Source organism: Leptonychotes weddellii, chromosome 9 (assembly GCF_054177405.1).
Source record: "Leptonychotes weddellii isolate Sample4059 chromosome 9, ASM5417740v2, whole genome shotgun sequence".
NCBI classification, from domain to species: domain Eukaryota; kingdom Metazoa; phylum Chordata; class Mammalia; order Carnivora; family Phocidae; genus Leptonychotes; species Leptonychotes weddellii.
In genome coordinates, this window is record NC_138377.1 from 88,811,073 (window position 1) to 88,836,935 (window position 25,863).

At 37.7% G+C, this 25,863-nt stretch overlaps 1 long non-coding RNA gene across 1 annotated transcript in view; it reads right to left on the minus strand.

Annotated features, from left to right (window-relative positions):
- Window positions 1-25,863, minus strand: part of LOC145723529 (uncharacterized) — a 56,233-nt gene that overhangs the window by 12,866 nt on the left and 17,504 nt on the right. Inside the window, exon 2 of the long non-coding RNA XR_014148652.1 lies at window positions 593-641. This is a non-coding gene — a long non-coding RNA (uncharacterized LOC145723529). The remainder of the gene's footprint in view (window positions 1-592; window positions 642-25,863) is intronic.

A 25,863-nucleotide genomic window follows, 5' to 3' on the forward strand; every position in this document is an offset into this window, starting at 1 on the left:
GAGCAGGGAGCCCGATGCGGGACTCGATCCCGGGACTCCAGGATCATGACCTGAGCCGAAGGCAGTCGCTTAACCAACTGAGCCACCCAGGCGCCCCAGTTCTACAACTTTCTTAAAAGGTTAGTAGTAAGATAGCAACACAAAAACTCACAGGTCCAGATATCACAGAGCTGTTCACTCTCCTGATGAGCATGAAATTCTAACTAATTTGAGCTCAAAATAGACAAGTAGATAAACAAAAAAGGCTAACAACTTAGATTTTCTATTCTTTCATCCAGTAGAGAATAGACCTCTATAGTCTATTAATCCATTCACCTATATTACCAAATAGTCAGACAATAAAACCAAATTATTGCTGCCACCATAATTTATTCCTCATGTGTGAATAAGAAACAAAAGCCAAATGCAAAATTAGAGGACAGAGAGAAGGGAAAAAAAACTACAGAAACACAGAGACAGAAAAGTTCAAGTCTATTACCACTTGAGATTTATTTCTGGAAGCCAAGAAAAGATGTGCCTAGCCTTAAGCCACCCCTCACCCCAAACCCCCTGCTCCTCCCAGTAAGTGTACCTCTCTGGCAATGCAGCTTACCTGGCTCTGTCAGGGATGCATGATTCTGTCTTGGTGGATGAAGTCCAAGCTGTTAAAGGATAATTAAAAAGAAGTAAAGTCATGATTCTTATATAAATACCTTATATAAATACATGTATCAAAGATTTTTTAGTTAACCTATTAACTAATGAGGGAACCAGTAAGATAATACAAGCAGTTTCTAAAAAGACTTTTAGAAAAAGGAAAGGAAAGAGAAAGGAAAGGGAAAAGAAAGAGAAAGATATAGAGGAAGAGAAAGAAAAGGCGCTTACGACATAATTTTAATTCTGACCTGTAATCCAAAGGAAAAATCTAAATTAAAAATATAGTTTATACATAAAGATGTTCATTTCAGTATTATATTTAATAGATGCAAATTGGAAGCAATCTAATTGCCCATCAATAAGGAAATGAATAAACATTGGTAAACAGATTATTAAGCAGTCAGTACAAATGGTGGTTGAGGACCCCCTGGTTAAGAGGACAATTTGAGCACGCATTGAATCTAGCTGAGAGCAACAAAGTTTGGAAGCAAGTGTATGCTATGATTTCAGTGACCATATATTTCAGTTCACCTGGGACAGCCCCAGGGTGCCCTTATTGTCTTGTTATTAATCGCCTTTTTTTGCTTTCAAAAGCATCTCAGTTTAGATGATACATTATATGGTCACTTTAGCTAGCCTTGGTTGGCTGGGGGATCAAATCTCATTCTCAGTAAATTTTCTGGGAAACATCCTAGAAGAAGAGACCACAAGTAATGGGAGTCTTTCTTCAGTATTTATACCCACTTTACACCTAGATAGGTCAGAACAGTGGCTGGCATATTATAAGCACTCAAAAATGCCAGCTATTATCATTGTTATTATTACATTTGATGTGACTAGACAAGCTAAGTAAACAGAGGACACTGCTGTGGCTGCTCTTTATGAGGGCAATCTTGGACTTGGGACACTGCCTGGAGGCATCTGGGCTCTTGTAACAAAGATGTGGACAAAACTCCCAGGTACAGAGGTGACGCTCCCTGCTGTAACCACCCCTGCTATAGCTTGTTTGTTATTTTCCATTGGCTTCTATGCATAAGAAAACCACAGGACGTCCATTTCTTTGGGCTAAAATGTTTGAATGGGGATCTCAACAATTTTCAGACTCCTCTGAACTCATACAAGCAGACCAGCACATATCTTGTGGAAAACTGCTGCAAAGATAGAGCAGTTCAAGAGAAGGGGACAAATCTTAGCAATCAATTGTCTCTTATTACTGAAGCAAAAGGATAATGCCATAGAAGATTTCAAATAAATGTTCTCATCAAGATGCAGGAAGAGTCTGAATCTATAAAGCTAGAGAGGACATGAATAGAGCACTGTGCAGAAAATGCAGCCCAAGAAAGATGTTATAGAGATGAGAAATAGGAGCCTGAAACAGAAGCAGCAAACTACAGATTGTTGAAGGAAATTGCGAGTTATAGATGTTCTCCCCTAACTTAGAGAAGATTTATGAGAAGAGAAGAGATGGACTTTGAAGAGAACTATCAGAAATTCAAAATACGTATATACTAGGAATTCTAGAAAGAGAAGACCAAGCAGACAGAAGAGAAATAATAATCAGAAATATCACAGAAAACAACTTCCACCAGCTGATGAAAGGCTTGAATATTCAGAGCAAACGGTTAACTGAATGGCTGGCAAATTAGTGAGGAAACTCACACCTAGACAGGTTTTGTTGTATTTTTGAAAAAACGAAAAAAAAAATCCTATAAGTATTTATCAAGTAACATGAAAGGTCAAATTTCTTCACTGCAACACTAAATTTCAGAAGGTTGAAAGGAAAGGAATGGGATCTGAGAATCTGCTCTCTACTGTGAGAGCCTCAGAAAGAAATCATCAGAAATGCATATATTTTGAAACTACCAAAACCGTATCTCTCTTTTAAAAATTAAAAAATATATTTTAAAGGTTTATTTATTTGAGAGAGAGGGAGAGTGCATTCGCGAGTGGGGGCAGCGGCAGAGGGCTTGGGAGAGAATGAATCCCAAGCAGGCTCCACGTGCCTGGTGCAGAGCCAGATGCAGGGCTCGATCACACGACCCTGAGCTCATGTCCTGAACTGAAACCAAGAGTCAGACGCTTAACCAATTGAGCCATCCAGGTACCCCCCCAAAATAAAAATATTTTGATTAAATAAGTGAATCAAAATAAAGAACTCAAGAATAAATAAGACTCACTGTAAAAGAAATGGTAGAAAACAGACAATGCAAATGTTAAAAAGTGTTCTTCAAAAGCATCATAATGTAAACGTAGTAATACTCAGAATCTAGATCTAAAATCTCTGCTTACACCAAGAAAAGAAGTAAGATGGAAGGAGAGAAAGGAGGCAATATGGCAAATTTCACAAGTTTTATAGGAAGAAGTTAACGGATATTTTAATGATTGATATTGACAAACAGGCTCAAACATTTTTAGAAAATTTAACAATGTAGTTACAAAAACAAGCATATGGAAAAAACATTATTACAGGAAACATCAAGGAAAATTAAAAAACAAAAGAATAACAAGACAGTAGAAGAAAGCCCAACCATATTAGTTGACAACTTCCTAGTAATAAAAAAAAACTTATATAGGTATAAAAGTCATATAACTTTATTTTAAAAATTAAGACTTTTAGAGTGAGCTAAAATAAGGCTTGAAAAATTAGAGGGAAGTACCAGGTTGCTGAATGGGAAAGTTTCATCTTGTACAGAGATAAGTTCTCTCCAAATAAATCAATGTAATTATTGCAATTACTGTAAAAATCCAATGGGAATTTTGGGAGGCAATCCCAACAATTTTATTCTAAAGTTTAGCTGTAAGTATATTGAGATCAGCAAGGAATATTTTGACAAATGACAATAAGAAGTACGTAAGAATAGGTAGCCTCAAAGGCAAATTAATTGATGCAAAAAGAGTTAAAATGTGATTCATAATTTCTATGTAACATTAAATATATCACAAATACACACTGACATGATAAGATACGTGATGTTCTCATGACCACTGAGTAGGTGACAAACAGGTGAGGCTCGGTGAATGATCAGTGCAACCCTGAATGTATAGACGTTAGGTATTTTCTCATGCCACTTCTTGACATTCTCAGTTATAACTGATTTTATCTCAAAAATAGGTATCAAATAATAACCACTACTTCTATTTGTTTAATGTTTTTCTTACATACACAACACCTAAAAATAATTCTTTAATTTAAATTTTAAAAACATGTTTTCATAAACCCTATCTCCAGCATCAATTTTTTTTTTCAATATTAGCAGAACATTTATTATCATTTCATGGGACATTAATTCTCTATGGAATACAGTTTAAGAGATGCTGCTTGAATATAAAGGAAGATCCTACAAATCAACAAGAGAATGATGGATATTTCCAACAGAAAAATGGTCAAAGAACACTAACAGGTAATTAATAAAAAAAATAAAACTGGCCAATAAACAGATGAAAAATATACAAACTGACTTCTAAATAAAGATAGACATCCAACTGAAAGACGATTCTCCACGTATTAAATGTAAAATGATTACCTGTTACCCACCCCCCCACCAGTGAAAGTACTACTTTAACACTGTTGATGAAAATATAAATCAGCACCAACTTTTAGAGTACCATTTAATGGTAGATGCTAAAATCATTAAACACACGTAAACACTTTGCTACAAAACTCTGCATCTGGGATGTACTTAGAGACTTATCTAAGAATGTTTAATTCTGTCTTACTTATAATAAGGAAACAAAAATTCAAAAATAAGGTATTGGCTAATTAAATTATGATGTGTGCACACAACAGAACACAATGCAGTCTTTAAAATATTATGGAAGAGTAATAATGTCATGAAAAAATTCACAACTATTTTAATGAAAAAATAAGATTTAAAATAATTCTATTTATTTTTGGAAAAAAACTTTAAGATTTTTAAAAATTCATTTGACAGAGAGAGAGAGACAGCACAAGCAGGGGGAGCAGCAGAGGGAGAGGGAGAAGCAGGCTCCCCGCTGAGCAGGGAGCCCAACGTGGGGCTCGATCCCAGGACCCCAGGATCATGACTTAAGCAGAAAGCAGACGCTAACCCACTGAGCCACCGAGGTGCCCTATTTTTTGAAATTTTAACAATGGCTATTTTAGGTGATTGAATAAAATTCTTTGTGCTATGCTTATTTCTATTTTTTCAAATAGTATTTTTTTCAATGATGAATAATCGTTGAGACGCTATAAAATGATTTGGCAATATGTATAACAGCATCAAATATTTGTTACTTGATATGGCAGCAACCTCACCTAAAATAAATATGAAATGCACACAAATGTTTGTAAGCCATAATATGACTTAAAATACTATTTATAATAGTGAAAAACTGGAAGCAACTACAATCAGTTGACTAAAGAAATTCTGTTACTGTCATCTTATATTAGGCAGTTGTTAAAACATGAGGTCAAATAATTTTTAAAGACACTGAAGAAATACTTAGGATACAATGCTAAGTGACACAAGCTGGCTGTTAAATTTATTTAATCCATTCTGTAAATATATATTCTATAAATAATATATAGAAATGCATTGAAAAATACTGAAAGAGAATGCACTAAAATTTAATAGTGATTATACCTAGGTTATTTTAAATTTTCTTCACTGTACCTTCCCTGAATTTACCCAAACTTTTAGCAAGAAGAATATATGAAAATGACACAGCTGGAAGATGTGGAAAGATGGCTACGGAATCTGTGCTGGAACATGAAGATTATGTGTGATGCATGGAAAAAGAAGACAAAATCAGAGGTACCTTCCGTATCCTGGACTGAATTGCCCCCCGCCCACACCCCGCCGTGTGGCAGTATTTGGAGCTGGGGACTCTCTGGGAGGAATTAAGCTAAATGAGGTCATAAAGGTGGGGGCTTCATCTGATAGGATTAGTGTTCTTACAAGAAGAGACCCCAGAGATCTCATTCTCTCTCTCTTTCCCTGAGCACATGCCGCCGACGAAAGGAAGGCAGCCAGGAAAAGAGGTTTCACTAGAAACTGACTCCACCAACATCTTGATCTTGGACTTCTCGTTTCCAGAATTGTGAGAAATAAATGTGTGTTGTTTAAGCACCCAGGCTATGGTATTTTGCTAGAGCGGACTCATACACTAGGTTAAAAAAAAAAAAAAAATCAGTCTTTTTAAAATGGAAGGAAATGCTCCAAACAGTAGTATCTGCTGAAATACCTCCCTCTCCTGTTTCTAAACACAACAGGAAGACAGTGGGTTATCTGGTGATGAACTGTGGGTCACGGGGACAGTCCTAATGCCTCTGGCGGAGCCCAAGCTCAAGGTGGGCCACCAGGGTGTGGCCTCCCTACCCCAGAACTCTTGCCTTCAGTGTTGGTGCCTGATTTTAAAAGGTCAGTGGCCCAGAAACCCATTCAGAAGACATGAATAGATCAGGGAAGGCTCTTCCAGAAACAATGTCTAGGCTGGTGGGATAGAGAGGGAAAAGTGCCTTCAAGTACTAACACCCAACACCTTTGCTATTTCCCTTCTGCCTTTCAGATTCGCATAGCAACTCCCTCAAAACAAGAGATAGGCATTTTAGTGATTACATATCAGACTTTTTTTTTTTAAGATTTTATTTATTTATTTGACACAGAGAGAGTGAGAGAGAGAGAGAGCATAAGCAGGGGGAGTGGTAGGCAGGCAGAGGGAGAGGCAGGCTCTGTGCTGAGCAAGGAGCCCGATGTGGGACTCGATCCCAGGACCCCGGGATCATGACCTGAGCCGAAGGCAGACGCTTAACGACTGAGCCACCCAGGCGCCCATATCAGACTTTTTTTATCCTGCTCCATTCTAAGTTAAAGAACAGAGGATTTCATTTCCATTTTTGTAAAAGGAGAGAGTAAAAGAGCAATGGTGTCACACATAATCTTCTTATCTGGCAGAACAGGAAAGTCAGAGCAGATTCAGAGGCCCCAGTGAGCAAGCAAGAGGGTGTGGCAAGGAAGAAAGATGGCAGATGTCTGCACACTCGAGAGGGGCTGCACATCACGTCGTCAACATTAATGTGTTCTTCCTAAAAATCTCAAGACTTTTTCATTAAGTGGATAAAATTCAAATAATGTAATCTGTGCTTTTGCAAATTAGCCACAAACCATCTAGTTTCTCACCAATTACTTGATATTTTTATCTACCTCTAAATGTTACTGACCTAAAAAAAAAAAAAAAAATCTGATCAAAGGCTGTAGAAATTCTAACCCCTGCAGCAATTATTAAATTGGTCCGCTCTGTGTCCTATGCTGACAAACTGTTATACTCTAGGGCCTGACGACCTACAAGTGTCTCAATTAGACGCATGGATGTAGCAGCAGTGTTTTAAAGTTGTCTACACTTGACTTCATTCCTTTAAAACAATAACTAACCTGCCCAGCCCCCTAAAGTCTCCCCAAACCTAATAAATAGAGATGTATTTCCTTTTATATCCTAGAGCAGATCTGAGGGCGACCGTACCTCCTGGGTAGTCACATAAAATGAGGATAAGCACCTCTGCGAAATAAATCTCCCTCTTATAACCAGCTTCTTACATCCGGCTTCTCCTCGTTGTGAAGATCCCTGCATCTACATAGAATCTTCTTATCTCTTCCACCCCTTCATCCACATCAGCCCTAGTGGGCCCTTGTTGTCTAGAACCTTATCAGTCGAGCTACAAAGGGCTTAATCATGGATGCCAAAGTCTGCCGAGTAGCAATTAAAACCCCTGACATCTCTTGGGCCGTGAAATTGACCGCTTGAGGGAACAATGGAAATAGAATGTCATGGCAATGTAATTCGGTATTTAGGAAAGTTTACTCCTGTCTTGAGAAGTTACCTGATTGATATGTCTAAATGTTACCTTTCACAAAAGATTATAGATGTCCCAACATTACAGACGACTTACACTTACATACTATAGTGGCAAGCACTGTGTAGGACACAACATAAATGCTCATAAGGTGTTAGGTTGAAAATTATTTATACTATATTACTATTTTTTAAGGATATTTTTTGTTTATTTCTGTTTATTTATTATTATTTTATTTTTATTTATTTGAGATGGGGAGAGAGAGGAGGAGAGAGAGAATATGACTGTGGGGGAGGGAGAGGGCAAGCAGACTCTGCTGAGCATGGAGCCTGATGTGGGGCTTGATCCCACAACCCTGAGATCAGGACCCAAGCCGAAACCAAGAGTCGGACGCCCAACTGACTGAGCCAGCCTGGCATCCCACCATGTTATTATTTTTGTCCAGTGAATTCAATGAACACAGGAAACTAGTTGTTGTGGAACAATGCAGATTCATTTCTTGTTTACCTAGTGTGTGCCTCTTATTAGAACAACGTGCTTGTGTGCGTGTGTGCATGCGTGCCTGATATCTAGCTTTCCTTAGAGCCTGCATCTGGACCAGTCAGCTGCAAACTGCTTCAGTAACCATTAAGAGAGGCCATTTTTCTTAAACAGAAGTTCAACCATTTGCCTAAATATTTATGGAGTTCCTTCCTTGTGCATAGTGAGATCTGGTTCCCCATGCCTGAAACAGTTCTTTGTGCTTCTAATAGCTTCCATCTCACCATACAGGCTCTATAAAAAGCCCACAAGGCCCATCTTTGGAACCATATGGATCTGAATCTGTCCAGAAGACAGCTGAATGGCTCTTAAGTCCCTTTGGGCTGGTTCTGAGTCTCTCTCTTACTACCTTTTCTTCCACCTCCTTTAGACCCATACTTTGTTTGCACTACCTGTTTGGTACATGACCGACACTTATGTTTGGATGTTGTCTCTCAGAAGAACGCTTCTCACCTACTACCATCAGCTCATGGTCTCAGAACCCCTGACCAAATCAGAGCCCCAACCCTCCCAGTGCTCAGTGGGAAAGATCAGCCAGCTGGAATGTATTTTAAACTCGTGTCGCATACCCACAAATAAAGATGGGCTTCCCACAGCAGTGAAACCTAATCATGAAAGGTCTGTTGCATCCTCAAAGCACAACTCTTTTTTAATTCTTTGAGGCTTGTAGGGGAATTGCAGAGAAGGGTACCCATGAGGACTTGGTCTACAAGCAAAAAGAGAAGTGAACATTTTGTTCTCTATGTGCCCTGTTTGACCAGTGATGTCTTCCAATTACAGTAGGAACGGAGAAAGCCACCTGAAAGAAAGTAGGAACGAAGCCATTTCTTTAGTATTTCTGGCAGTTGAGGAAGTCAAGCCTTGACTCTCAAGCTGGAGTGTCCTGAGCACTTGTAAGCACATCCTTCACCTTGTTTTAAAGGTTCTTAGAGGGCTATTCTTTCTCTCCTGCTACTTCCCTTTGCCCTGCCTGCTGCAGAGGCTCAACTACATGGCCCCTTTCTGGCAAATATATGATAAATCACTGGAGATAAAGTTTATAAGAAATAAGTTTTCATGTGGATTAAAGGAAATAGTTATGTGAAAAACACTGAGCATGTTACTTGGCACACAGCAAGTACTCAAGAAATGCTATTTGTTCATTTGTATATGTCCCTACCATGGTTCTGGAGAGGATTTAAGGCAGTTTACAAAAATAATGCCAAAGAGTCTATGATATAACCTATTATTCTGGGCTCCAGAATAAATATATGGAGAACATTCTCCCTAAATTTTTCCCATATCTTACCACCCAGCCCTACTGGCTTCTGCTCATAAATATGTCTTGCATGGCATCTTCTATTTAAGTTAATACACATGTCTCTAAAAGTCTGGCCCTCAGAGAAGCAGTCTGCATACTGCAAAACCTCTCCACTGGATCTGCCACCCTTCTTGGGGTTTTGGTCCTCAGAGATAATTACCACCACCGCGGTGTAAGCAGAATCAATAAAAGATGGAAGATCATCAAAAGGCTACCTGTGTTCAATTAGACAGCACATGCCTTGACAGAATATCCGTACTGAGACAACGCAAGCAGTTCAACAGAGAAGCCGATCGGAAGTAGAAAGCAGATCTTCCGTGCATCCGAGCCAGGGAACTCCATCGCGGTCCCCGGAGGCGGACGGCTACCTAGTGCCTTCTGAGGAAATGCCAATGACATCTTTCCTTTATTTTTGTCATGATAAAAATACCATATTTTTATTAGAATAAATTACTGAAGTATATTGAGTAGAAAGTAAAATTCCTCCTTCCCCTCCTCACCTCTCCCCCTCCCAGCTCATGTCTTCCCTCCAGAGGGTACCTGTTAACAGCTGAAGAGGTGTCCATTCTGATCTTTTTCTATCCATTTAAAAATCATAGAATACACAATACTGTTTAAAAATATATAAATAGGATCATGTTATAGAAGTATCTATTTCTACCACTTGCTTTTTTCATTTAAAATATATCATGGAAATCTTTCCTTGATGTTATGGTTGGATCTACTTTTTAAAAAAGAGATGTATTCCAAGTATAGCTATACAATGATTTATTTAACCATTTTCCTACCTATAAACAATTAGCTTGTTACCAATATTTTGCTATGCAAAAAATGCTATAATAAACAGCCTTGGATCCATATCACTCTGCATAGGTGTATACGGAATGGCTTAGTCAGAGGGGCTGTACATTTTTTAAAAAGATTTTATTCATTTATTTGAGAGAGAGTAAGCTGGGGGGAGGGGCAGAGGGAGAAGCAGACTCCCCGCTGAGTAGGGAGTCCGACGACACAGGACTCCATCCCAGGACCCTGAGATCATGACCTGAACTGAAGGCAGACGCTTAACCGACTGAGCCACCCAGGCACCTAGGGCTGTACATTTTATTAATATTTTATAGGTACTACCAAACTACCTTCCTATATATATATATGTACTCTAACAAGTTATATAAGAAATTACTTGTTTCCCAAATCCTTACCAACAGGAAATATGATTGATCCTTAAACATTTTGTCAGTCTTGCAGGCAAAAAAAGCTAGCTCATTGTTCAAATGCCACCTTTCAGTGCCATATTCTGACATTTGCCTGACTAGAGCATGCTTCCGGGAGTAACAACATGATAAGAACGGGGGCAGCAGTGGTGGTTCCAGATTTTATATCTAGGAAAATCCCGAAGCCAGTGGGGTGGTGGCTAGGAGACTGCATTGGAGCTGTGTTTGCCTTGGAAGCCAGTTTTTCTTTATATCGTATGTTATGTGACTTGGCTTCTGGGACACCGATGAAGATCATGGAATGGTTGAAATTTCCCCCAGTTCCTTCTCCTCAATTTATGCAGACATGGCAGTTTTGGAAAGGAGGCTGCCACCACCCAGTCAGTCTTAAACAGAGTTCTTGGTGGTGAAAAGAATGTTATATTCACATTAACTTCCATTTATACCGCAGCAATTTCCATTTCTTGGGTAAAAAAAATGTTAAGACTGACAAATAAAATGCCCAAGCATCCTGTTTTTCATTTTACTTCTAGCTTGGCTGCCTGGAGGTGGTTAATGCTGAAATACTTTCATATCAATTAACTTAGTTTCTATGGGAAATAGAATTTTGCATTTAGAGAAAAAACTGTAGAATATGTTATCCCAGTAAAGGCTGGTGAAAATTATAGTTCCTAAAAGGAACTTTGGAGTTTGATGTGGCATTAACTATATTTAGTTCTGAGCAGAGATAACCACTGGAGGGGCCTACTTCACTATCAGTTTGAGAAATTACCATTGAACCAAATGATTTGGGGAGAATCAGAAAGAGGACAGCTGGGTTTCCCTTACTGTGAAGTCAAAACACCTCCCAAGTACTTCTTCTTTTAATCCTGAACACAAACTTCATTCTAATTACACTACCAGCAATAGCTGAACAGTGTGAGATCCACTGTGAAATGAATATTACTAATGTAAAAAAAACCCCAGCATATCCATCTTTTAAAAATTTAGTATCTTAATGTGATCCATGACTTAGTCACCTTTTGTACTGCTTTCTGTTTGATTATAATTTTATCTATTAATCATGTTAATCCAATAGACTCTGCCTTAATCAAATGTGAGTCAATTACCCAGTTCTTCAAATTATATTTTTTAATGAAAGACATTTTTTAAAATTGAATGCCAATTAGGGCCAAGCCAAACTTGTTCATAAAGTCTGGGTTATCACAGAACAGTATGAGCCCTTGACTAGACCTGTAATTCCAGCTCCTGATGAGGGCGTGCTGTGTGCTTTTAGACACAGCCATTAACCTCTCTGTAATTCCCCGTTTTCCACCTGTGAAATGAGGATAATGAAACTTCTGGCTTGGGAAATGATTCTATGACTCTTAGTTGAAAAATGCAGCTAGAATACCAAATTTTTTTTTTTAAAAGCCTTATATAATTTTGCTCTTAATTTCTTACCATAATTGTTTTTGTTTTTCCTTAGCACCAAACTGCTTTTTGACATCATTAGAGAACTGCACATAATTCCGCTGAGAGGGAAGGGTCTCTGGAGAGCAGATTCTTGACAAGGGATGATTAAGGAGAAAGTGACGAGGATACTCTGTCCACCGGCCCCCTGGAACTCCGTGCTGGGAAAGGCTGTAATGCTGCTTCCTAGGTCAGCCGAATAGAGCCCCACCATCCATCAAGGAGGCCCGCTACAGACTCGGAAATAGGGAGTGGGGGCAAGAGTGCAGAGAGGACTAGTTCATGCTTTAAGGGGCTCCACGGATGCGTTTCTGGGGTCCTTGTGCTCCACCAATACTGGGTACAAAGTAGCATGTGCACATTTCGCCAGAATGGGAATCCAGAGTTATTATGAATTTTCAGTAAGATTCTAAATGGAGCCTACAAACCATAGCTTTAGGATCAGACTATGAGGTCAGGGGCCCAAACCTTGGGCTGGGACTGATCCGGAGGCTCATCTCCACCTGCTTAATGGGAGAAGAAAGAGATCTCATCAGCAGACAAGTGTTTCTCCTTCCATTCCGCAAAGCTGGCTGCCATTACACTGTCTGAAATTAGGGATCTGGACTCTCGGGAAGAGGGCTCTTTCATAGTTGTTGAAGTTTAGGGAGGTAATGATAGTTATTTCATTCCCTTTCTTTTCTGTTCCAAGTACCCTACTCCTCTGGTATTTGGCTCTGTTGTTCAGTTGAAAGCACGTTAGTGTATTACAGGCTGATCCAGCTGAGCACATTCTGTCGAGAAATGACAAGGAGGCGGTGGTGGTAAAAAGCTCTCCCTAACACCGGGTAGCAGCATGGTGCATTAGTGCTTCTTGAAGGACAGCTAGGGACCTGCTGTCAGTTTCTAAGTTCTGTGTCACCATAGTTCCAAGGAAAATCGTTTGTATTAATTATCACCAAGGAGAGGCTACCTGGGCAGAGAGCTTCTGGTCCATAAAGTCGCCTGGGAAGCTGGCTGGGTAAACTGAGATGTTCTGACCCTTCTGCTAATAAGCTTTTGAAGCCATTCCTCTTGAATGGAAGCTCCACATTTCCAAGGGGCTCAAGGCCACTTGGAGCTAACCACTCTACAGGAGTAACGATTTCTAAGTTGTAATGCTACTGTTAAAAGTCTGTGAGCAAAACTTGCCATGTGCATATGATCAGAGGGAAGCCCTTTTGCATTCCAACCTGTGTGATCATTTGAAAATCTCTGTGTTTCCATCAGGTCCTTGTGCTGATGGCCGCTATAGGGATGCAGGGTTACTCACAGCCAGTGGGCAGCATGCAACTCAATAGTGGGCAAGCATCTAGTGTTCTGTAATGTTCTAGTTATCTTGTTGACTCTGAATGCCTGGATTCTGGGTTCTGACTCTCCTCCCCTCTAGCCCCCAGGAAAGATGCTGATGAACATCTTGTGGGAGAAAAAGGAAAGGCCCTACTATGCTGAGTTAGATAGATAAAACTTTCTCCCTCCAAATTTATGACTCTCTTAGATTTTTTTTTTTTAAGATTTTATTTATTTATTCATGAGAGACAGAAAGAGAGAGGCAGAGGGAGAAGCAGGCTCCCAAGGAGCAGAGAGCCTGATGCGGGACTCGATCCCAGGACCCTGGGATCATGACCTGAGCCGAAGGCAGACACTTAACCATCTGAGCCACCCAGGCGCCCATGACTCTCTTAGATTTTTAACAGTGGAACTATTAGGTCAAATAAAGTGAGTATTTTGAGGCTTTTGAGAGTTAGGTTGGTTCCAAGGTATTGTGTCAGTTATGGAATTTATTTCTGGTTATATGTTCTCCTTTGAGAATTGTCTTTTAGGTTTTTTTTCCATTTACCATACCAGTTTTAGTTTTTATCTCATCTATTTGTGTGAACTCTGTACACACTAAAGATGATAGCTGACTGCAGTATTTGCTGCAGATATTGTCCTAAGGCTATCGGGAATTTTCTTGGCGTACAGAACTTTTTGCTTTTATGAAATAAAGCCTGTCCTTTCTTTTCTGACTTCCTTGGCAATTGTATTTCAATAAATATTTATCAAGGGTGTATAGTGTGCCAGGCATCGTGTATGCCCTGGCCTCCAAGAGCTTACAATCATTCTATGAAGATATAATGGCACAGAAGATCTCACCATTTTGGATTGGAGGACTTCCACTTCTGGAATGATAGCTGGCTGGGTACTCAAAGGAAACCTTTGAGTACAGAACAGTACAAGGGTTCTAGAATTAAACCCTAGAAATGACACACTCTTGGAGATATTGCTAGTTTCATAAGAGGTAGAGGAAGTGTCTAAAGATCCCTCCCTTTTAAATAGAAAAAGGGTAGGATAGGGCCAGAGTGGCTAGCAGCAAGAAGCAAGAAGGAGGGTGGTTACCTGACAACAGCTGTGTTATATAGGGTTATCTCGCCTTGCACCAGTTGGGATGGGAAAGCTGACGTGGCATTACCCTTAGAGCTGGGCAAGAGAGGACCTGCTGGGGGCCCATGTTTTAGAGAAGCCTCTCCTATCTAAACACACACAAACACACACAACACCCATACATTAAGTGCTGACACAGCATGACCATACTCTACACAAGGGTTCTCATGACTAACTCCATCAAGGCTCCAGGAAACAAACACGTGTATATGACAGCATCTAAACAAAGGGTGATAAAGTCTAACTGTGGTGAGGTTTGGGTTGTTGGAGATGGATACTGCTTTAGAAGGTAGGGAGGATTTGAAGGCTGGAAACTTTTAGATAAAAAAATAAATAAATTATTTTTTTAAAGCCTCTCCTTCTGAGTGAATGCAATAGGTCCTTACACAATAAATATTGCTCAGTAGTCTTAAGTGTCCTTTTTTTTTTTTTTTGCTTCTCTTTGTGTCCAGTTTGTGGTTCTAGAGGGACTCAAAAATTCACACAATATTTGTGACAGATGCACATGATGGTAGAGAAAATTTTCCAGTATTAAACAACTTACATTACTCTTGCATTCACAGATTTGCAGGTTTAATATACCATATGTGAAGTGTGATACTTACTGATTCAATATATTAAAAACTAGAGATACATCAAGAACTAGAATTACAAATGATTTTGTTATACAAATATATAACAATAATTAAAAATTCTAAAATTACATTAGAAAGCTTCAGTTTCTTGAAATAATTTTGAACTGTGTATTTTGATGGGCAAATATTTACATATATGCTTTGGAGTGCAACTGCAGTTTATTTTTTGATCTTTTAGATCGTTAATGTTAATGGAAAACAAATTATGTGTGTCGATCAACATAATAAGTGATTTTTCTGAAAGACAAATATGCTCTCATTTCACTCATATGTGGAATTTAAGAAACAACACAAATGAGCAAGGGGGAATAAAAAGAGAGAGAAAACCAAGAAACAGACTCTTAACTCTAGAGAACAAACTAATGGTAACCAGAGGGGAGGTGGGCGGGCGGGTGGGGGAGGGGGGGAGTAATGGATAAAACAGGTGATGGGGATTAAAGAAGACACTTGTTGTGATGAGCACCAGTGTTGTATGGAATGGCTGAATCACTATACTGTGCACCTGAAACTAATATTCCACTGTATGTTAACTAACTGGCATTTATTTATTTATTTATTAAGATTTTACTTACTTATTTGAGAGAAAGAGCACAAGCAGGGGGAGCGGCAGGCAGAGGGAGAGGGAGAAGCAGGCTCCCAGCTGAGCAAGGAGCCAATGCCGAACTCGATCCCAGGACCCTGGGATCATGACCTGAGCTGAAGGCAGATGCTTAACCGACTGAACCACCCAGGCATCCCTGGAATTTAAATAAAATCTTAAAAAAAATCAATCATGAAATTTAAAAAAAATAAGTGATTTTTCTGAAAGGAAGGCAAGAAAAATACACTTAATGAAATAAGTATATGATAACGAATGAATTATAGTAAGTCCTTATTTTAGTTCTCAGCCAAAAAACTCACTAACCTATCAAAAGAATATCCAGGCAGGTGCAATATTTAACTTCAGTTCTTACAATTTTGCCGACTGTCAGCGACATAAAAAACTGTAGTTTTACACCAAATTTTCTAGTTGGTTGTGTGAAGGTGTAATTTTCAAAGTGGGAAGATGGAAACACAAGTACAGTTTGTAGGCTTGATTCATAATTTCTAAGCATTTAGATACGGAAATGTAGACATCTCAGTTTTACTCTTACCCCAGCCACCAAAACATGTTAGGGGCAGATTTGCCTAAATTTTCAAAGGGTGTGAAGTGGTCAGGTTAGTGGCATTTCCTTGGTCAAAGATTAAATTATATAGGGTTTTAAAAAAGTGTCTATTATATGAATTGTGAAAATTATACATGTCAAAACTTTCATTAGGATACAGGAAAAGTGGTATTTTATACATTTAAGTGCTTACACTAGAAAAGAATAAAAGATAAAAATTAACAAATGGTGTCCAACTAAAAAGCTTTTAAAAGGTAGAAGAGAATAAACTTAAAAATATAAAGGGAAGGATGTAACAAAGGTCAAAACAGTAACCAATGAAAAAGTAAACAAATGATAGAATAAAAGAAAGTTGCTTCTCTTAAAAGACAAATCAAATAGAGAAGTTTTTGGTAATAATGATCAAGAAAAGAAAAGAGAGGATCACCATAAAGAAGAGAAGGGAAACATAACTATACATACAGTTGAAATTTAAACATGTAATTAAGGAATACTATGAACAATTTTATGTCAATTGAACTAAACAATTAGATGCAATAGACAAATTCCTGAGAAAGTATGACTTTGCAAAACTGATTCATTAAGAAATAGCTTGCACTGTCCCTTAATCATAAAAGAAATAAAAACATTTGTTAAAAATCTTTCCATAAAGAAAACACGAGTAGCGTTCTAATGGACCAAACTAATATTCAGCAAACTGCTCTAGAAAATCCAGAAAGAGGAAACACTTCCCATCTAGTTTTATAAGGCTTATATCTCTTTATACCAAAACCAGATAAGGACAGATTGAGAATGGAAGACTACAGGATTTTTATGGAATTTCAAGTCCAGACATTGTCTTCAAGAGATTTGACATTTTTTAGTTAAATATTTTTTAAATTGGCTTTTTAATTTAAAAATTTTAACTTGAATTCATCCAGAGTTGACTTAGATATGTGATGTGAGATGAACACATACACACACATACACACATTTCCCGAAGAGCTAACCTACAGTTCTCTCACCATATAGTAAATAATCTTTTCCCTTTAGTAAAAGTGAGATTTTATTACCAGGAATTTTTATTACTAGGTATTTTTAACATATGCTAACTCAGTTACTTGGGGTTTATCCCTGGTAAATACTGATAGAAAACAGATTTTGATGTTGCTACACACACACACACACACACACACACAAAGTGAGAGAGAAGCAGGCAATCATTCAAGTTAAATTTAGTTTTAAAATTAGCCCGCTTTATTTGAAGAGCTTGTGTCAATACCTTACTATCCACCTATCTTTTTAATAATCTCAGTGACAGTTTAATTACCATGGACAATTAAAACAGTTAGTATTATTTTGAGTTTTTTATGTTATAGTAGATTATTTCACATTAGATGTTAAATACCTATCAGTTTTCATTTCCTGTTAATAAATTCCCACATTCATCAACCTCAAATATTATAACATTTTCGAACACACACACACAGAGGGAGGGAGGGAGGGAGCCCAAGCAAACTGTGTCAGGCCTTTGCAGGAAAATTACTGGGCAGCTGGTATCTTGTTAGCTTGGAGTTCTGATTGATGACAGACAACATAATAAATAATCTATTTACTAACTCCTAACAACTAAATAATGCACTTATTTTTCACCATAACTGAATTGCCAATACTGTATTGACCAAGTGTCACAGGGCTGGGGTTAGACTGACCTCATGTCACCATTTTTCTTTCTACAGCACCAGTGAAGACCCTAGTAAAGACCCTTATTACTCTGATTAATGGAAGGCACTAAAGGTTACCAGTGAACTTGGTTGTATGTATTTATTTACACTTAATTCACTGGTAAGGGGTGGATGGATGGGAATTCACCAGGTAATGGAAAACAGTGATTTTTTCTTCCCTCTCATACCGTCTACATAAATGGCTGCTTTTGCGTATTGCGGGGTGCTTACTGGTGCAGGCAGCTTCTGATGCCCATTCTAAATGGCAAGAGCAGAGCGCTCGAGGCACAGAAATGGAATCTTCCCAGGGCTGAGCATGGAGTCTTTGCTCCATAAACATTTGTCGATTTGGTTCGGAGACCACAGACCCCGCAAAGTGGACGGCAGCACAGAATAACCTTCTACGACTTTGAAGAAAGCAACCACTTAGCATCTCTAACTATGCCTTCCAAATACAATTTTCAATACCAGTAAAAAGAAATTCTTTAGTCTTCATATAGGCAGCATCAAGGTGTCTGCTAACTTTCACCTCCCCCACAACTCCTTTAGTTTGGGTCCTATCGTGGGTGATGCCTTTGAAGTCATCTTCCTGTCTCTAATATAACCTTCCCTTGGCTTTCATAAGACACCTAGAATCACACCACAGGGCCATCACTCACGCATCTCCTTCCTCTAACCCCACAGACCCACTTCCTCCCTAAATGCAAGAACTCAATAGTGCTCTGCCCTCTAGTATTTTGGTTCCTGATTCAGTTCTTACTTCTCTGATCAGTTTGTATCTTCAAAGCTTTGTCTCCTAATTAGACTGTAAATTCTTTTGGTATGAGTTCTTATCATATTTTTAACCTAGCAATTCTTAGGCTCGGAATAGTTCTTTATCTGAAATGGAGTAAAACTTGCAAGTGAGTACAAATCTAACTTGAAGTCATGTATGTGTGTGTGTATGTGTGTGTATGAAAGAGGGAGAGAGAGAGATTCTTATTTATTCACCCATGTGTGCCACTTAGAAATATACATCCTCTTGCCGATAGCACTGCAGCAGAAAAACAATTCGTAAGAATGACAAGCTCTTTGAAGCACTACAGAAATAATCACTTATCAAACTAGTTCAATTACATTTCTTACTACTGATTAAGATTAATCTAGACCTTTGTATGAACAAAAATTTGGTTGCTGAGGTGGGATTTTATAGTTGTATCACTATAAATTTACATCCACCATATAAAAATTGTCAATGTATATAATTAGCTGCCAAAACATTCCCTAGGGTTAACTGTCAACTGAATTAACTAAGAAATACAGTTAGGTTTTAATTAGCCATTTTAAGGCCTGTAGAATTCAGTGTAGAAATCAGGGTAATAATTTCATATAAAAAAAAAAAGCCTCTTCTCAACTTTCAGGTTCACATGAGATTCTAAATACATAAATATATACTTCCCAGTGAAATCCCCCTCCCTCCCTCCATTCTTTCCTCCCTCCCTTCCTCTATTCCTTCTTTTTGTACCTTTGCAACTTATGTTTTAACAGTAAAAGTGAACACTTCTAGATAAGAATATTTGTCAAAGAGAGATTGCCAGCTATTCCAAAGCCTAAATTTTACCATTCCCAAATTTTCAATCTTATTTTTAAATGTTTATTGGAAAAATCTCTCAGCTATCTGTGATTTGAGTTTTTAATTATTTTAAAAACAATCTTACTCAAATAGTTATGAGTTCATAAATTTGTGAAAACAATTGGTTGTGGTCAGATGATGACAAACTCAAAATGTTTACACATCTTTTGAAATCTTTGAGTGTGCTAATCTATTCACACACACACACATTCTGATTATAGTAATAAATCAATAAAATACCACACACTTGGCTGTGCCTAAGCTACATTTAGAAGTGATAAAAGTTTCAATTATTTGATTGCATTCATCTGGCCATGAAGCATCAGAATAAATTATGGAAGAGGTAGTTTATTTCAAAAGAATGAAGCTATTCTGACATTTTAACTGATGATTATTTGATGTACTCTCAAATTGTAATTGACTTGATACCAAGTCACTGGCCATCTGAACCCTGAATAAGTTGAAAATAAAATGTTTAAGGTAACAAAGATTATTAGACTATTTTCCAGCTCTCATTCTGAAATCCTTTTTGGTTTCAGTTACCTGCCTTGAATGCGTACATTGATCTAATAAACTGAAGAATGAATAAAGCTCCGCTTCTTTTTGTGCTGTGGAGCCAATATAACAGAGTTTGAAAAGATTACCTTGAGTATTTGAAGAAACTGACATCTCTCTCTGCTTTTACCTCATTTAAAAAAAAAAAAAAGGAGGGGCGGCTGGGTGGCGCAGTTGGTTAAGCGTCCCACTCTTGATTTCAGCTCAGGTCATGATCTCAGGGTCGTGAGATCCAGCCCTGTGTTGGGCTCTGCACTCAGTGGGGAGTCTGCCTGAGAGTCTCTCTCTCCCTCTCCCTCTACCCCTCCTCCCTTCCCTTCTCTCTCTAAAATAAATAAATAAAATAAATAAATAAATAAATAAATAAAGGGAATTCAGGATTAATGTGTTTTGATTAGGAGAGTCTTGTGACATGGCAACTTCTTAAACACTGGGCCTTGTTTTTAATATGGGTCCATATTCTGCCAAGGACACTCCCTAAATCTCAGGCAGTGGTTGAGGACTCCAGTGACCATGTAACCACTCCAGTGCTATGTAACCTTAAACCAGTCACTTAACCTCTGTGGGCCTCATTTTCCATATTTATAAATAGGAAGTAATCATATTCCATTCAATGGGTTATTTGGAGGATCCAATGAACTAATGTATGTGAAAATGCTTTACAAAATATTATACTATCAAACTGCAAAACTGTCAAAGGTGTGTTATCATTATTATGTTTCCATCAGGTATTATTCCTCAACACATACTGCCCACAGAGTGTGTGACATCTACTTAGGCTTATAGAAGAGGAACATGCTACTTCTCTCTGGACCAACAGCTTTACATATCTACTTTTATAATAGCATTTGATACATATGATTTTCTTGACTTCAGTGTTCTCAAAGCTTTTTTGGTCAGTTATCTCATAAATAAAGATATGGAGGAAGCATGCAACCTAATATATTTGTATGTTTTACATGATTTAATACATTAGGGACCTTAAGAAAACATATCCAAGTAACAGTAATTTTAAAAGGATGGAAGAGACTTTGTGTGTGTGTATGGAAATTATTCAATTATTCTATTATTCAATAGAAAAAGACATGCTCCATTTCTAACAAAACTAAGAAATAACTAGAACCCCAAACTATAAAATAAGTGGAAGGGTTGCTGAAAGGAGTGGAGATTATTTAGGAATACATTAAGAGAGAGGACACTGCAACACAGATCTTGGAAAAAGAAAAAAAAAAACCACCCTCCTGAAAGGTGGAGGTTTACCCTGAGGTGCAAAACTCAGGGTAAACCTCTTATATGCAACTGCAGAAACAGAGTGCACATGCTGGCAGGAGGAGCACCTTTTACCTGGTTTTATTCCAAGAAGAAGAAAAAAGTGAGGCTAAGAGAGAAATCGCAGAGACAAGTCATATTTGTAGGAAGCAGTCTATCTCTGCCAGAGGGGTAAAAAGTAACTTTGCTTTGGAAAAAACTCATAGCTGCTAAACCCCACTGACTTAAGAAAAACAAACTTACACACAAAACATAAAAAAAAGTTCTAGTTGGCTTTGGCCCTTCCCCAGCATGAACTTTTGCAAATAGTTGGTTGAGGAAAAACCCACATTGTAAGATGAAAAGTCAAAAAGAAACAGAGGATTAACAGAAGCACAGGGAAAAAATGAAAGGAGCAGAAGATATTGCCACAGGATAGATGAAAAGTATGAGCAAACTTTTCACCAAAAATTTAAAAAGTTTGGTGAAGCAATTGTTCTATGAAGGAAGAACACAAATCAGAGATGCAAGAACTCAGAGCGAGACAACAGGGGCAGAGCTTAGGACAAAGACTGAAAGAAAAAAAATCACAGAAATTAAAGTGAAATTGGAAGAAGTACCAGGGAGGCTAGACACTGCTAAAAACACAGTGGGGAACAGAGGCTCAAAAAGGAAGGTGGGGGTAGAGGGAGGGAGGGAGGCAGGCAGGCAAATGAGTAAAACTGAAGAAAGAGTTAAAGGATAAAAAGGAAAAGATATAGAGAGTTGGCAAAGGGGAGTGGGAGTCAACATACGCATAACTGGGTTTGCTGAAGAACGCATTGAATTATAACAAATACTTAAAATATAATTTAAGAAAATTTATCTGAAATAAAATAAATTTGTATCCACATAAGAAAGGACACACCATATTCTGGGGAAAACGGACTCTGACATATCCTAGTAAAGTTCCTGGGCTTCAAGACAACAACACAACAACAACATTCCTTGGACAGCCAGGCCAAGAGTCATTTATAAAAGGAAAAAGGTGTGCTGGCCTCCAACTTCACAGCAGCAGGTAATGCTAGACTGACTTCTAAGTCAGAGGAGTAAAACCTCCGGTAGCCTCCAGGAAAGGATTTGTAACCTAAGGATGTTATTTGGGTATAAGGACAACAGGCAAATACTTTTGAACACACAAGGATTCAGAGACTATTATTCCCATTAGTCCTTCTGGAGGAATGGCTTAGAGGACAAACTTCAGCCAATTAAGATATAACAGAAAAGGGACCAACATAAGCACTGAATGTATTAGCACTAAAATAAATGTGTGGTTCAGATTACAGAGCAGAATGTAAATATTTTGTGCCCTAAAAATGCAGACATGATATGAGTAATACAAGTTGGGAGGGTAAGGGCAGAAGAAGCTGGAAAATAAAGGCTATGCAGATTCATACACAAAAAACCTGTGATGTGGTTAAAGGATATCAACAAATCAATATAGGCAAGAGTAGATCTAATTGTACAAAACAGGAAAAACATGAAGAAAGATGAAATAATTCATAAAAATTGGGTGATGGAAAAGAGAATGGGGAAGAAAGGAATATATGCAATTCTTTATGCTCTGAATAAGTCATGCCTAAAGAAATTTGAGGATTCATTACCATATAAACTTAAAATTTAGGGGTACCTGGGTGGCACAGTCAGTTACTCATCCTGACTCTTGGTTTCAGCTTGGGTCATAATCTCAGGGTCATGGGATTGAGCCCTGCATCAGGTTCCACACTCAGTGGGGAATCTGCTGGGGACTCTTTCTCTCTCTCCCTCTGCCCCTCCCACCCCATGCACACTCACTCTCTAAAATAAGTAACTAAAATGTTTTTTAAAAACCTTAAAATTTAAGGGTAACCACTTGTAAAAAAAATAAAAACTTCCTATTTATCATGCAAAAATGAAGAAATAGGTAAGGGAATAAAATACATGTTGAAAGATTTTCACAAAACTATAAAATAGAAAACACAATATAAAAAATATGACAGAAGTAAAACGAAACTTATCTGTCACACCAGTCAATATAAATGGACTCACTTCACCTAGTAAAAGAAAACTTTGAGAATGGATCACAAAGCAAACCTAAATTTTATGTCATACATAAGAGACACCTCCAAAGCAAAGGGATTCAGAAAGTTTGAAAACAAAGGATGAGTAAAAGATACTATGCAAATGCACATACACAAACAAGTTAATCATCTTAATGTCAGACAAGATTGAAGAGAGGATGAAGAACATTAAATAAGCAAAAATGGGTTTCTTACTTTGTTAACCTATAAATTTAACCTGATACCAGTAAATATACCAATTGAGTTTACCTTGAAAGGAGACAAACTGACACATTGTTGTAGAAATTAATCAGCAAGTTTAGCCAGGGAAAATCCAAAAAAGTAGAGTAAGAAGAAGGAACTAGCCCAAAGAAATAAGAAAATGTCTCATAATATTCTAATGGATTATACAATGAATCACATAAATAGAAAGAAATGGCACAGAATTGAAGGTCCAGAAATTGATATACAATCGGGTTTGTATGCATTATAGAATCAAATCTAGCATATGATAAAAATGCCATCTCAAATCAGTGTGGAAAAGAGAGCTTACTCAGTAAATGGTAGGGGAATAACCAAGTTGTCATAGGAAACAAAGTTTGATCTATACCTTACACTTACGTTAGAATAAATTCAAGTGATCAAATATGTAAATATAAAAAATAAAGGTTTAAGGGTTCTAGAACAAGAAAACTATTTTGTAATCTATTAGCAAGGATCTTTATAATTATGATACCAAACTCAGAAGCCATAAAAGATAGTGGATTAGACAACATAAAAAACAAAACAAAACAAAACAAAAACACCTTCTTAAAGTTAAAAATTACCATAAGCAAGATCAAACGACAAACTGGTAAATAATATTTGCAACTCAAATTATGAAAGACCGACTTCCCTCGTATAAAATGAGTTCCTACAAATCAGTAAGAAGAAGACCAACAACTGAATAGAAAACTGGATGAAGGATATGAATGGATAACAGAAAAGAAAATACAAACCATAATAAATACCTGAGAAGGTGCAAGACATTACTCTTAAGAGCAATGTGAAACAAAATTATATTGAAATATTTTTCCTGTAATTTGGTAAAGATCAGAAAGCTCAATGGGGCACCTGGGTGGTATGGTGGGTTAAGCGTCTGACTCTTGGTTTTGGCTCAGGTCGTGATCTCAGGGTTTTGAGACTGATCTCCTTAGCAGGCTCCACACTCAGGGCAGAATCTGCTTAAGATTCTCTCTCCTTCTGCCCCTCCCCCACCACTCGCATGCACTCTCTCTCTCTCTCTCAAATAAATAAATAAATCTTAAAAAAAAAAAAAGCTCAATAACCTACTGTGTTGATGAAGCTGAAGGGAAAGAGGTGTTCTCTTACTTTGCTAGTAGGAGTATAATCTCTATTGTGGGAAATGTGGGAAATTCTATCAAAATCCATATACCTTTCACCCAGCAATTCTATTTCTAATAACTTTTTGTTTTACAGATTTATTCACACACATGTGAAATGACCTAGGGCATTTCAATATCTTTGTATCTTGTTTGTAATAGCAAAGGACAGAAATAATCCAAAAGTCCATCAGCAGCAGACTGGTTAAATATGTTATGGTGCATCCAGTGTGTATTTTGGAATGATTTCCAATGACATTAAGTAGAAAAGTAAGGTGCAGGTAGTATATGTATTATGTTACTATTAGAATATAAGGAGGGGCAAAAAAATATGACTGCTTGTATATGGATAAAATATTTCTGAAAAGAGTTTTCAATGATGGGATAAAAATAAATACATATAGCATTTTAAGATTTTCTTCCCAAACCCAAGGAGCTGTCAAGGGCATTGAACTTTGGAGACTACTGCTTCAGGTCTGCACTGTTCAATACAGTAGCCACTAGCCACATGTGGTTTACTGAGCATTTGAGATGTTACTAATCCAAACTGAGATATAAAATATACACTGGATGTTGAAGACTTAGAATAAGAAAAAAAGAATGTAAAAATATCTCAATAATTTTTGTATCAATGACATATTTTGGATATATTGGTTTAAATAAGATATATTATTAAAATTAATTTCATTTATTTACTTTTACTCTTTAAATGTAGCTACTAGAAAAAATTTTTTTATTTTATTATGTTATGTTAATCACCATACATTACATCATTAGTTTTTGATGTAGTGTTCCATGATTCATTGTTTGCGTATAATACCCAGTGCTCTATGCAGTACGTGCCCTCTTTAATACCCATCACCAGGCTAACCCATCCCCCCACCTCCCTTCCCTCTAGAACCCTCACTTTGTTTCTCAGAGTCCATAGTCTCTCATTGTTCGTCTCCCCCTCCGATTCTCCCCCCTTCATTTTTCCCTTCCTGCTATCTTCTTCTTCTTTTTTTTTTAACAAATAATGTATTATTTGTTTCAGAGGTACAGGTCTGTGATTCAACAGTCTTACACAATTCACAGCACTCACCATAGCACATACCCTCCCCAATGTCCATCACC